The sequence below is a fragment of the Cavia porcellus genome, unplaced genomic scaffold (genome assembly GCF_034190915.1).
Source record: "Cavia porcellus strain 051 isolate PalLab524CR breed Dunkin Hartley unplaced genomic scaffold, mCavPor4.1 scaffold_11, whole genome shotgun sequence".
Taxonomy (NCBI): Eukaryota; Metazoa; Chordata; class Mammalia; order Rodentia; family Caviidae; genus Cavia; species Cavia porcellus.
In genome coordinates this window covers 78,132,801-78,147,910 of record NW_026947494.1, presented here as the reverse complement: position 1 = coordinate 78,147,910, position 15,110 = coordinate 78,132,801, and the positions used below count along the sequence as shown (strand labels likewise).

Sequence of the window (15,110 nt, the reverse complement as noted above, 5' to 3'; positions counted from 1 at the left end):
GTGCCAAGGCCTGAAGCTCTCTAATAGGATAAAAAGAGATAAATACTTCTTTAGGTGTCTGGTAGAAGGTGGACCTAACACCATAAGCCATGAGCTTGGTCATGAATTCAGTTGTAAAAAGGAAGTATCTCAGTAGAAAGTTACTTGGCTCTTGCAGTCCTGCACCCAGAAAATAACAGAACAGTCCCCAAAAAGGTCATTGCTTCAAAACGACCATGATCAAGGACAACACAGAACTGTGTCCCACCTCACAGATTGTGAATAATCAGACTAGAGAGCAGGTTTAGTATCCCAGTACAGGAACTCAGATGGTGGAGGGAAGGCACATGGGGTCCGGGCAGCTATCATAGATCAAGATGCCATAATAACATAGCAAAGTGTGGTTTAAACAATGGAAATACACTTTCTCACTGTTCCACAGAGTCTACAGGGTCCAGCCGAGGTCCCCCTTCATTATTTACGGACAGCCACCTTCACACTATGTGCTCACGGGAGCAGTAAACATCTCTTCTAAGTATACTTTCATTCTACAAACTTGGTTAAGCTGTAATTTTACTTTTGTTCATTTCAAATTTTTTTAAACTTCTTTTGATATTTCTTTAATTCATGTGTTACTTATAAGTACTTGTTTGATCTGCAAATACTCTGGAATTTTGAGCTATTTTTCAGTTATTAGTTTCCATTTTAATTTCTCTGCGGTTTAAGAATCAACTTTCCATGACTTCTGCTCACACAAATATGTTGAGATGTATTTTTGGCATATAATGTGGCCTAACTTGGTGAATTTCCATATAAACTTCATAAGAATATGTATGCTGCTGTCGTAGGACTGAGTATTCTTTAAATGTCAACAGGTTCCAGTCAAATGATGTTTCCATTCAGTTTTTGTATATCCTCACTAAATTTCTGCCTGATAAATCTGTCAATTACTGATGAAGCTGAACTAATGTCTTCAACTGGTAGACTAGATTCATTTATTTCTTCTTGCAATCCTACCAGTTTTTACCACCCATATTTTGATATTCTACATCAGGCACACATAGAGAATTATTCTGTCTTCTTGGAGAATAGGCCATGTCATCATACGCCAAGCTTTTGTGATAATAGCATAATATCCGACACCAGGCAATTTATGTAGAGAACAAAAGAGATTTATTTCTTAGAGTCCTGGAGTTAGGGAAGTCTGGAATTAAGGGGCCCACATCACACTGCATTACCTCATGCAGAAGATGAAAGGCCAACAGACTGAACACAAGTTTTTGACAGAGTTGGGGAAAAGGAACCAAATTCATCTCTTTGTTTTACAAGAATATCACTCTTAGAATAATTAGTCCATTGCCATAATAACATTAATCCATGCACAAAGGCAAAGCATTTTAATAGTCCTACCTCTCAGCACTGTGGATTGGGAATTAAATGTCCAATACATCAACTTTGGGGAACACCTTCAACCTATAACAGAACATTTTATCATTTTGCAATGCTGTTTTTTATTCTTGATAACTTGTTTTTGTTATTAAATCAGTTTTATCTGAAATTAATAATAACTACTCCTGTCTTCTTCTGAGTTATCTTAGCAGAATGCATCTTTGCCAATTCTTTTATTTTGAGTACACTGTTGTTTCACATTTTAAGTGTGTTTCTTTTGGAGAACCACTACAGACAAGATTTCAAATGCCTCCCAGAGGCATCAGGGTGATGCTCTGGGAGGCTCTGAAAAATTTTAGAGGCGGGGCCTAAAGGAAGGAGGTTAGGTCATTGGGTGCTTGGCAACAAAGGGGATTAGGGACTTCAGCCCCTTCCTCTGCCTTCTTTTGCTCCCTGAATGATGATGGAGTAATCTTGCTCTGTCGCATGCTCCATGACATACTGCTTGCCATGGATCTAAGCCACTGGGGCCAATCAGTCATGGACTGGAAGCTCCAAACCTGTGGATCAAAATGATCCTTTCATCATTATAAATTAATTTTTTCAGGTGTTCTGTTACAATGATGGGAAGTTGACTGTACAACAGCATAAAATTGGGTCTTTTTTTACTCCTTTCAGTTTCTATGCTTAAATTAGTACATTTAAATTTAAAAGACTATTGATTTGGTTGGATTAATATCAACTATATTTGAAATTATTTTCTATTCAGGATACTTTTCATCCTCATCTTCTTGTCTACCATATGATTTTAGTGAAGCATTTCCTGTGAATCAATTTTAACCTCTCTTGAAATATATAAATTACGCTTCTGTAAAAAATATTTTCAGTGTTTTACTTGGGTCATCTAACATATTTGTATGAGTAATGTAAGTCTAACTTTCACCTTGGGTAGTGCTGTTATCTTATGGTAAGGTATTACCAATCCCAAAATTTATAACTAGCTTTGATTTTTAGACTTCCAATTTGAACAATGGTTATATGATGTATACTTTTCTGACAGCTAAAATTTTCAAATTGCAATTTTGGAAGAAAATATTAAAAGGTTAGGATCATAACAACTAAAATTATACACAAAGTTTTCATTCTTTCAAAGAGTTTATGATTCATGTAGAGGTATACAAACACATTTTAAACCAAACATGACAACTGTTTATGTCTCTATATAGATAGGTAAACATTTCTTTACCTGAAAGCATTATAATTTGGTAAAGGAAGGATTGACACTCCTCCAGAAAGGATTAGGAATCTGTCCCAAGGTATGGAAATTCTATCAAACAGTAATATTTACTTTAAAAATCTGAATTATATTCATTGTAGAAACATTTGCATATAATTCATTATATTATTACTATATCATTCATAATTTTTAAACTATTAAAATATCTTAAGCAGTATTAAAAGAACATTATATAATTTAGAGAAAAATCATGTCTTAAATCTAGCTAGTATTTCAAATAAACTGATGTCTCATTTAATTTCATAAACTTGTGTTTTTGTTTAATAATAAAACATGATGAAAAATATCATGAAAAAGCCCCAAAGTGCTTAGCTTGAGGCAGTTTCACTAAAAAAGACTCTCAGTATTTGCCCAGTACATCATGCCTTTAGATGATTTACAGAAAAATAGCACAATTGTTTGCATATGCTTTTGCTGTCCAGCTTCCAGCTGCGTCTTGCTAGTGCAGCAGAATCTCAGGGCAGTTTTGCAGCCACCAATCTACCACTTCCCAGCTACATTATTCACACTAAGCCTCAGAGTAAACTTGAGAGACTCACTCCATTCTTTGGACCAGTGACTGACTCAGGAAATGCTATGAGCCAGTGAGACTCAGGAGACTTTTTGCTTGCTTTCTTATAAATAAAATCTGTTTTATCTGTCTTCACCGTGAGTCATCACAAAAAATCCTTTTCTCAGGAAGGGGCAGTAGAAAAATTCAGCACAGCAATTTTTCAGAGTCTCACAGTTCAGCCTAAAGTCAGCCTAGGAGATGGCCACTGTGACAGGAACTGATCTTCTGGGCCCCACATGGAATTCTTTGAGCCAGTGGACCAGTCTGAGTCAAGTATCAGCTTTACTCCTAAGGAATTTGTGCCTGTCTGAGCAGTTTTATTGTTTTAGTCTACTGCACTCAAGAGAATCTACAAATGGACATTGTATCTCCTAAAAAGAAAAGAAAGAAAACAAAAAAAAAGTTTCTAATTTTTCTTTTATCATTGGCTCTCCATTCTCTTTACCTCTGAATTCTTTGCAATAATGGTTTCAGGAACATTAAAATACACCAGTCCTAAAGCTTATTTTTAATGCTCACCACCAGACAAAGCCATCTCCTTTCTCTTTCCCCAATACTCATTTGTTAAAATAACTGTTGTGTCAAATAATAAAATGAAAATGAAAATCTCTTCATTAAAATGTACTAAGTATTTCAGAAATATTTTACGTGATATTGGAATGTGATCTTACAAGTTCAGATTTACTTCAGTTTTGTAACAGTCAATGCCAAGAACTGAAATCATCATTTTTAATTCAACATTCATTCATTATGGAACTGGAATTTCAGCTTATTGCCAGAGAAGAGCTCCAAGAATACATCAGCTAAGAAACATTTTCACAGCATGCAAAAGAATTTTTAAACTATATTATATGTAATTTATCACTTATAAAATATGTATGTTTTAAATAAATGATAAATTTTATATTCAATAAGTGATAATTCTTATGTGGATGTAATTTTCTGGTAGTGCATGGAACTGGTACGCCACAAAGGATGTCATATCCAGAGATATTGTTTACAATTTTAATAGTAAGACACACTAAAACAAAGTTTAAACTTTAAAAGATGTTTTCTACATAATCTATAGCATTGCTTAATGTGGAAGAAAAGTTTCTAGAGGTCTACAGTGTATTTTAGAACTTTCTCTTCACATGATACTTTAAACCTAGCTTAAATTTTCAAAGTTGCCAACTACAAGGATGTTGGACTCAAAATTACGAGACAGAAAAATGAGTCTGAACTGAGTTATGGAACTCTCAGAAAATTATTCTAGCATATTTCTTTATTTTTGTAGTTAGATATTAATGCATCAAATCCTAGGCCTATTGTGAAAATTCAGTGAGTGACTTGTAAAATTATTCTGGAAGACACTATACTAATTAAGATATTGCACATTAATATCACTACAGCGTTTGACAAAGAAATGATCGAGAAATGTGTTGAGTGAGTGAACATAAAGCTAATCAGAGTGCGAAATAATCGGATACAAAGAAAATTTGCATTCTGCTCTTATTGCATCCATACACCCCAAATTAAAAGCAAATTCTCAGATATTTGCACAACAATGTTCAAAGTAGCATTATTCATCAAGCCAAAAGATGAAAATAATCTAAATATCCACAGATAGGTGAATAGTAAAACAAGATGTGGTATCTTAATACAATACAGCACTACACAGCCTTATAAAGGACTGATAGACACCACAACAGAGTATCTGTCTGGAAGTGGATAACAGCAAGAGTTAGACAATATTGTAGGCGTACGTAATGACACTAAATAGTACACTTAAATGGCTAAAATACTGTTATGTATATTTTACTATATTCATCAAAGAAACTATATTATATATTGGAGAATTATATTTATCAGTTATTTTTGTTTAAAAATATGAAAAGATAATTAATATTGATCAACTTTTTCTTTCATCAGGAACAACAGAGACTGAAAAGAAAAATTTGTCAACCCAGAATTCTACATATGTGTGTGATCAAAATATATGGTGGATGTTTAAAATTTATTATGGTAAAAGACATACTGCCATTTATCTCCCTTCCACACTTATCCTTTTTTCTTGCCACTTTCTGAAGCAGTTCTGTAAGTCTCTGATGAAAGACTTTGTGAGCTATCATTAAAAATACTGTGAATGACTTTGCTGAGTGCCAGCCAATGAAAATGCAGGGTTGGAAACATACTACGGTATGTCTTCGTCCACCTTCTCCATCCAGTCCTACAGCATGGACTTCTGGCTCTTGCCCATAGTCAAAATGGCCGTGACAGGTAAACATTTTGTATCAGTGCAGGACATGGGGGCAGATACAACAGTACAACTAAAAACATTCAGAGAAGAGGACTTTGGGAACTTCTTCATAAAGGGACAACATGATGAGGTAAACGTGTTCAAAATCAGAGGGTGTGTCTTTGAGGAAGACTGATGGCAAGTGTCTTTTAGAGTAATATTTTTTTTTAATTTAAACATTGACAGTTTTCTGTCAATCACATCCCATATAGCTAAAACAGTCTGCCAGAATGTGGGCAAATCCCACCTTCAGATGAAAGAAAATCAAGAAAATTTGTAGACTATAGACTTAATCTGAAGAAGATGTTTAGAAAAAATTGATGAAAAAGGAAACACAAAACATTAAGAAGAAGAAATTGTGGAAAGAGTAAAAATTATAGATAAATACATTTCCTTCCACATCCTAAATTATGGTTAATGGTTGAGGCAAAAAAAACAATAGTATTTTCTGAGGTAGTTTAAAATATAGGTAGAGCAAATATTTAAGATAATTATGTTACAAACAGAGAGGAACAAAGTTACTTTAGAGAAGGAAATATTTTATACTTTTACATGTGAAATAAGTACATACATAGAATGTGATAATTTATGTTTCTGAGATACAAAGAAACCACTACAAAAGAAAAATTCAAAAGCAAAAAGAAATATTCAAATAACTAGCAGAAAGGCAGAAAAAAAGGAAAATACAAAACAAAAACATAGACAATAGACAGAAAACAATTTAAATGTCAGACCTCAGCCCTAGCATGATAATAATATGATAATTACAAGAAATAGAAATGTCTAACCACATTAACTAAAATCAAAGATTAAAGGGAATGCATTTTGTAATGTTAAATGGTTATCTGTGGTATGTAAAAAAACATGCAAATAAATGATATACACAGGTTGAAAATAAAAGCGTGGTAAAAGTTGTATCAAACAAGCCATGAAAAGATAGCATCTTTTACAGCAGAGAAAGTATATCTCAGAGCAAAACCAGAGGAAAGAAAGAACATTACATAGTGATACGTTCAGTACAAGAGCATGGCACAGTGATACACGTGTGTACTCACAACAGCGCTGCAAATGTGTGACACGAAGTGCCAGACTAACAAAGGAATGAACAAATCTACAACAATAGCAGAGACTTCAACAACCCTTTCTCAACAATTGATTTTATAAAAAATAATCCAAAGTTCAGAACTCAGCAACATCGTGGAGGAACAGAACATAACTGAAATTATAGTACACTCCACATACAAAATCTGAATTCCTACCCTCTTTTAAATTTCCACAAAACATATACAAACATAGAGAAAACAATTACAGATTGAGATAAAATATTTTAAAACCACATATCTCACAGGAGCTCATCTCTATATATAGAAACTCTCAAAATTAGTAGAACCAGAAAAAAACCATTATATAATTTTAAGAGTTTGTGGACTGAGAGGGATGGAATGAGTGAATAATGTCACTGAACGCACCCTCCCTGTAACATTTTCAAAATCCAAATTCTGTTCTCTGAAACCACCACAGTCAGTTCCTTTCATTTGAACAAATATAAATTGATGTTTCTCGCATAACATCCATCAAACTTTTGACTATAGCATGTCCTACCAAAGCTAACCATTGTACAGATTAAAATATAATTAATTTCAATAACCATTTACTTAAAACTTCTAAGTACCAGGACTGTGCTGCCTATTGTCTAGAAGACAGGAGTAGTTGTAAGATCCTTGGTATCAAGTATCTTATTGTTTTGAAGAACATACATAACAAACACAGATACCGAAACTCAAATCAGGGAGAGAGGAAGAAAGAGAAATAATACTTCAATGTGACAAGCACTTCTGGATGCAAGTAATTCATGAAACAGATTCATAATAGGAGACAAAACCCAAAGACATTCTTTGCACAATTAGTTAATACACAAAGCAAAGCTGAATTCACTCCTCCTCCCCTCTCAGGAAATCTGCAAGGGATTCTCTCCCTAGGGATCCTGTCATGGTGCGTAAAGGAGAATCAGATGTGGTTGATTAGAACACGGTCTCGAGAAGTCTGAAATCAAAGGAAAATCAGCAAGGAGGAAAAAGCTAAGAACATCTGTAGAGACAAAGAATTCCTGCAGCCCTGGGTCATTCTGGCTGCGGCAACAATATTACTTACCAGATGCATCTGGAAAGGTGAGCTTGTGAGACTGAATAGCTTCATAGATTCAGCTTCATTAAGAAGGAAAGAAAAATTCCTTTGTGAGACACTCATGCATGAAAGCATTAAACTAGGCATCGAAGAATGTGAGTCAAAGTGAAATGCCCATCTTCATACTGGCTGAGTTTTCTTTTCTTGTTTGGATTTGTCAGCAGGGTAATGTTGGTCTTGTATAATGAGTCTGGACATATTCCTTGCTCTTTAATTTTTTTGGAAAATTTGGGAAAGATCACCTTAGTTTCTTTAAATGTTTGGTGGAGATCAGTCATAAATTCATCAAGTCTTAGATTTATTTTAATGGTAGTTTTTTTAACTACTGATTTACTCTCCTAAACTGTTATTCCATCTGATCAAAATTTTTGTTCTCTCCTAATTCACTGTAGGTAGTTTGCATGTTTCTAAGAACTCATCCATTTCAAAAGTCCTATCCATTTTTCCATGCACATTTACTCATAATAATCTCCTGTGACCCATGCTTTATGTACTGTCATGTAAGTACTAATGTCTCCTCTTTCCTTCCTAGATTTCTAAACCTCATTTTAGATATTACTAATTCCAAATACACAATAATATACTATTAAAATATTAAGGTTGTAACATTAGTATATGCTGAATCATTTCCTAGATTTCATGAGAACAAAAGGCATCTGTTTTTGCTCATCATAACATAAACAGGAACTAGTACAGTACCTGACATGGTAGGTATTTGCTACATGACTGTTAGATGGATGATGGGTGGATGGATGGATGGATGGATGGATGGATGGATGGATAGATGGATGGAGAGATAGATGTCAAACAAATGCATTACTGAGCTGCATTACTTACTGGACGGGTGAATGAAAATTGAAATTACCTCACTAAAACATACTGACCAAGTGATTATGCGTCAGGTCTATAAAGAATTGCTGAAGTGGCATTCTACATACTTTTCATACAGGAAATAGAGTTCCAAACGAAAGAGAAAAGGTTGCTGTTGTATAAGTGGCTGAATGATTAATCCAAAGTTCTTCTCCCAGTGGTTATTATCTTAGTTAGGCAACTGGTTTAAGAAAATGAATTGGATCAGAGTATCCAGATATATTTTATTCTTTTGGAAAGAATAGTAATACACACTATGCAAAATAATAAAAAGGAACTAGCTGACAAATGAACTCATTAACAAGAAATTTTACACTCCTAAAGACTGTACTAGTCTTCCTTGGTAGCTAGTAGATTTCTTTGCTGACTGCAAATCTACATGTGATTCATGTAACAATTAAAAAGGAGCTGATGAAAACAGATTCAGAACTAGACGATGCTATTGATTGTTCTCATCATTAGGACGGTTTGATGCAGTCATGCCTCTATGTAGATGAATCTGCTGAATGGCACAGACCTGCCCACCCAGTAAGTCAGGAAACTGCCTCTCCAGACAGGACAAGAGACGTGTGTCACTGCCTTCCACCCCCATTCTGGACTTTTTCCTGCCTACCTATCCCACATGTGCTCTTTGTAAGACCTTGATCGTTCCACATTTGTGTCCTTAGAAAAATCAATTTATTTATCTTTTTCATCTGTAAGACCACACAAGTTCTTTGTGCATTGTTAATACATGTGGTAGATGATAATAAGAGATATATTTTTGATGTAATGAGTTTTAGAGATGAGTGTAGATAATTCACAGGGAGACATAATATGCCAGCCTAATTCAGCAACCATGGGAGTATCTAAAGGTGGCAATACAATAGGGATACCAAAAGCCACATGTCAGGAAATTTACAGAAAAGAGCCTGAGGTGCCTCTCAAGAAGACTGAAGACCTAAGAGAAGTTGAATTTTGCTGTGGTACAAATGGAATCTTTACTTCATCCCAAAAGCAACGAGGAGCCACTAAGGTTCTCTATAGTTGAGTCTTTGTTGTACAATGATAGCTCATCATGCTTCAGTGATTTGGATGAAGAAAAATGACTAACGTAAGAGCAGCAGATAATGATTATTAAAGGTAAGTCATCAAAGTAGGGGCAGACGGCATAGGAAAATATGCGTGATGTTTATGTGGAACCTCATAGGACTTTACACATATGTAGATTCAGCGGGGAGAAAAGAGGAAAGATGCCCACATAATGCATAGAAATTTATTTCAGATGACTACACCAGTGTGATATCAATTCCCAAAATAAGAAGCCTGTCGGAGGGGAAATAAGCAGTGCGACTGAGAGGGGAAACATCATGAGTTACACTTGTCACTCTGAGTTTGAAGCTCCTGCGGGACTTGTCAGTGGACACACTGGGTAAGCAAATGAGTGTGTGCAGATTGAAAACATAAAATGGATTTAGGCTGCAAGCAGAGAGTTGAGAGCCAGCAGCATCTAAATAACAAGGACACCATGGAAAGAAGCTGTGCCCAACCATAGAGGAGCTAAGTACAAGAGAGAGCTCTGGATGAGGGAATCTGAGCGGGCAACCAGGGAAAAGCAACCCAAGAGCAAAAAAGGATCAAACGAAGTGGCCAAGACAGGAGACTGTGAGGTATAATTCAGTCATTCAAAAATTCTTGCCATTTCCCAAAAAAATCAGATCATTTCTTACATTTTCTCACAAATTCTTCTTTCTGACAGGTCACCTGCCCTCCACCCTGTGTGTCAGTCACTTTTGTAGTCATTGAGACACAATTCTCAACACCAGCAATTTAAAGGACAGGTTTGCTTTGACTTATACTAAGCAGGAAGGAACAGCAGAAAGTCTAGGAGAGGAAAGATGCTCACCTTTGTGGTGGACACTGCTGTGCACAGGAAGCAGAGAAAGGAAGAGCCACGCAGGAGACCACACCCTCCCAGGCTACGCCTTCAGTAGTTTGCCTGTTCTGAGTAGGCCCCATTCCCTAGCAACACACTGTAAACTACATATAGTTTAACACTATAGCTATAAACTCTTCAGCAAACTAATCCACCAGTGAGTATAGTGCCCCATGATTCAGTGACTTCCAAAAATCCAAACTCTGCATGCATGAGGCTTTGGGGTAATATCTAGCCATACACCGTAACAACATGTGCCTCCCAGAACAGGTATGGCCTTTGCTCCCTTTGGCTCTTCTATGCCCACTGCATAAATCTATCCTGATGACTGTAATTGCAGCCAGGACCTCGACTCTTAGAAATCTCCAGTTTTTATATGAATATGGTAATTGTAGAAATAGCCACAAATGTCCTCGACTCCTGATTTACACCATTTTGCAAGATGACTTTGCTACCTGATTTATCAAAATGTTCTTGCAAGTCTTAAATCAAATTTTTAACTTTTAGTTGGATTAAGCAATTACAACACTACAAAACTAATGCAAATAAGGCTTGAAAAGCATTCATCCCTGGATACATTAGAGAACTGATCACTTCCTGAACGAGCATGATTTAGCTAGAGAAAAGAAGGCCACATGGCAGAGAAAGATCTCTCAATATTGTGCAATTGCCTATGTGTGCAAGAAACCAGTCTAAACCAAAGGGTCTGATTTCTTATCTACCAGAACCAAGCCACCCATGAAGCAATTTTAAAAAATAATAACTCTATTGTTTTAAGCCACCAAGTTCTGCAGTGGTTTTTTGCATAACAAAAATTAACAGAGAGTAAATAAGAAACCACATGAAACTTCATCATTTTGTCAAATTGTGCTTAAAACTCAGAGCAAGGAGCCAGTAATAGCAAACATTGTTTCCCTCAATGTTACATTATTAGAGATCAGATTCTTTGATGTCATTTACCCTATACTTCAAAAAGGTGAGTATCTTTTTAACGATAGTTTTCAAAAGCAATGAGGCAGATTCCAAATAGATTCAGAAACTGAAGAAAGATAGAAAAGGTCATTGCTGAGCATACAACAGACTAAGCCAGAGATTTAACATGGGAGTAGCATTGAGGACTGAGAGTTCATGAGAACAAAATGCCCAGGGCTGGACTAGACATCAGAAGAAGGGGTAACTCAGAGGACCAATCAAATTTAGCAACTGGGAGCCATCGCCAGAAGTGGAATCACAGATTTCAGTGCAAATTAAATTTATTTTTTAATACTAACAAAAACTGTCCGCTTTGTTTCAAACATTCAAAGATGTGCTACAGTTTTTACCTCATTGGTAAAATATAATTATATAATAATAAATAATCAGTAAAATTATTATCACTGAGATTCCAAGATGTTTCTGAATTTTAAAAGTAATTTATTTTGGAGATCATCATTAGACTAACTCAAACTTGGTTAAAAGCAATAAGTACCAAGAACGCTATTCTTCAGAGTTGCTCGTCTGCCAAACCAAAAAGAGGAAAAATTTACTCTCAATTCTTCAATGGATCTTCACTCTGAAATGCGGTTAACCTTACACGAACCACAGCTCCCAACGGTATTCTCGAACAACTGTACTTCTTCTTAAGAATCTGAAAGCAAAATTTGTCCTGAAATACTTCTACTTGTTTATGCCCAAGAGTTCAATGATATTTTTTGAGTGAAAACACGTTAGAATTTCACATGAGTTTAGAAGTGCTTTTGTCTTGGAGAAAAAGGTACGTTGGCTTTTGTGTTAGAGAAGGAAAAAGTGAAATGATGAGAAATATTCAGTCTAATGAAAATTAACCACTTGAGTATGAAAACTTTCTATCTATTTTATGTATCATAAAGACTTAAAACCTTTGGGAGAAGACATGCCATAAACAATTGATTAATAAACACGTTGCTGATGAACTGAGGTAGACAATACTGGTTTCTTTCTTCTCTCTTAAAAATAATTAACTCTGCTGAATGTGAAGGTGCTCACCTGTAATTCGAGCCCACTTAGAAGTTGAGACAGGAAGATTGCAAACTTGAGCCCAACCTGGGCAAGTTAACAACTTAGCAAGACCTTATCTCTGAATTAAAAACAAAAAAAGGGGGGCTGAGGGTATAGCTTTGTATGAAGGCCTTAGGTTCAATTCCCTAGGACAAAAAGTTTAACCCAGTATAACCAAGATTACTTATCAAATTCCAAGCATTTTTAGAGCATTTTGCATTCATATGTTTGTTCAACAAATGTTTTGTGAGCAGTTACGATGTTCCAGATGCTGCTTCTAGATGCTAGAATAACATGGTAAACAAGAACATGGCCATGTGCCTTCACAGAATCCAGCAAAGAAATCCAAAAACACGCAAGATAATAAATCAGTGAGAAGAGGGAGCTTTGATGATATGTGCAAAAAATGGAACAATAAAAGCACTAGGGTAGACAAAAACATGTTATCTAACTTTAAGCGATGCCTAGAAGACATGATATGAAAACTGAGATTCAAGATATACAGGAAAAATGAGATACAGCAATTAGTGATGTATGTGCAGGCAGACAGGCTACGGGGCAAGCACTGATTATGTTTGAAGAAATAAAATGGCAACGAATCAAGGATAAAACGCCAAGGAAAAACCGAGGTATGTGTGCAGGTATCTTACAATTGAATAGTTATCCAGCCCATAATGCATTTTGTCTACCCGCTTCCCTAGTTGGAGAGGCCATGCTCATGGGCAGTGTCACTGAAAATGTAGACAGAGGCACCGAAGTAGCCACAAGGGTGTGGTCAGCACCTGCCGTTAAATGTGACACTTGCTAATTATCCCTGCCTTTTCTTCAGCGGCATCACTTCTGGAAGCCTAGCCACTTTCTATGTCTTGCACTTAATAGCGTTTTAATTAGCCAATATATTGAAGAGAAGTTTTGTGAAATGCTTCTCTTGCTGTCGCCCAGAATATGTAGTACAGTTCTGCATGTCACTGACCCAGGGTCCAGCAACATTAAACCTTCAAATTATCCAAAATTAATACCCTACAAATAAAAATTTACTTGATTTCCTCACTGAATATTAGCATTAGGAATTAGTTTTCTTCTCTGCCACTACTCAACATGTCACAAATGTCTTTATTTTGTTTATCAGCTTGCACGTTAGAGCAGTAGAATGATTTTAGAGACACTAGCAAGTAGCGAACCACAGAGCATGACTGAGAGAAAACAGGCAGAAGGTCAAGCTCCTCCTCAGGGAGCAGACTTTTCACATCACTGAGCTAAAAGCTTAAAAGACATTTAGTCAGGTGCATGGCATGGAAATCAAGAATGCCCTGCACCAGCAAGACATGTTAGACCCTTCTGAATAGTTAGGGCAGCCAAGAGAACGGACTGCTTGATTGCAAGAGAGCCAAGGTGCCAAGACAGGTGATGGAGAGCTGGGAGCAGTTTGTATGTAGGACTGGATCTTGCAGATAAACACAGAAGGACGTGGGGCTTTGGGGCTGAGGTGTACTAGGAATTCCAGCGCTCCAGGAAGATGTTATAGATATGTAAATAAGACCAAAGTTGAGAAAGTGTCTTCTCTTTGAACAAATGTTAACTCTTTAAACAGAGTGTTCAATTAATCTACAGACTGATAAGATAGTTTCATGCTTATCTTTTTTGTGCAGTGCTGGAGATGGAAGCCAGAGTTCAAGGCAAGTGCTCTACCCTTGAGCTAAATCCTCACCACTCCCTAATATTCTCTACAGAGAAGGTTAAGACACTCATTCCTTGCTAAAATTAACATCCTCAAAATTTCTTTCTGCTTCCTCCTGTGTAACCCTATCTAATAGCAACCATCCAACATTCAATTTATCAATGTACACTGCTTTCTGAGTCAAACACATTTAAAATGTGTTTTTATTCTGTTCACCAGTAACACAATAAAATTGTCGCCTATATTTACAAGCTAATTTGCTTTGCACCCAAGGTCATTGAGGTCCCTAACTGTTATGTGTTCACTGGCTTTGGAAGGTTTTCTAAGAACTGTTGACATAAAGCTTCTTTGGATCTATGGAACTTTTTACAAATACTGATTATTTAGATTTAAATGTAAAATACTGAGTCAAACTCTGCTTTATTTTATTTTTCTCCAATTCAAAATTCTTGTGGCAGTGGTGATGGGAGGAAAAGAAATGTGCATATTCAAATATCAGATGCACAACATAGCAAAAGTAAAAACTGCTGTTCTTACAATTGTCATATATGTAAGTTTTCTGTAAAGTTTGAATGCTTCTCAAAAAGATGAAGAATTATTGTGCTTAAAGCCAGTAAAAAGGCAAAAATAAATCATCAACATCACAAGCCTTCCTTGATATACCTTCCAACTTACAGATAGAGCAAATTTTCAAGTCCTTCAAACGCAGTCCTGGAAAACTTCCTGATTTGATTGTTGTTCAGGAGACTAAAACAAACAAATAATTCCAGAATAAGAAACAGATTCTGCAAATATTATGAGAATCCTGCTAAATATAATGCTTTAGACAATCAAAAAAATGTATAGATATGCTCACTAAATTTAGAAATGTATAATTTTTTATTTTACAAGGCTATATTAAAACATCAGTTTGTCACAAAAGATTATTGAAATATAATTTATATTTATTAA

The 15,110-nt window shown here is 35.7% G+C and overlaps 1 non-coding gene across 16 annotated transcripts in view; it reads right to left on the bottom strand.

Moving 5' to 3' along the window:
• The window catches only part of LOC100718470 (uncharacterized), a 286,223-nt gene that overhangs the window by 193,380 nt on the left and 77,733 nt on the right, over nt 1-15,110 (bottom strand). For 14 of the 16 annotated variants that reach the window (XR_010050631.1, XR_010050616.1, XR_010050619.1 and 11 more), the window contains exon 2: nt 14,835-14,906. The exons of the other annotated variants lie outside the window; for them this stretch is intronic. This is a non-coding gene — a transcript (uncharacterized LOC100718470). The remainder of the gene's footprint in view (nt 1-14,834; nt 14,907-15,110) is intronic. 16 annotated transcript variants of the gene reach the window in all.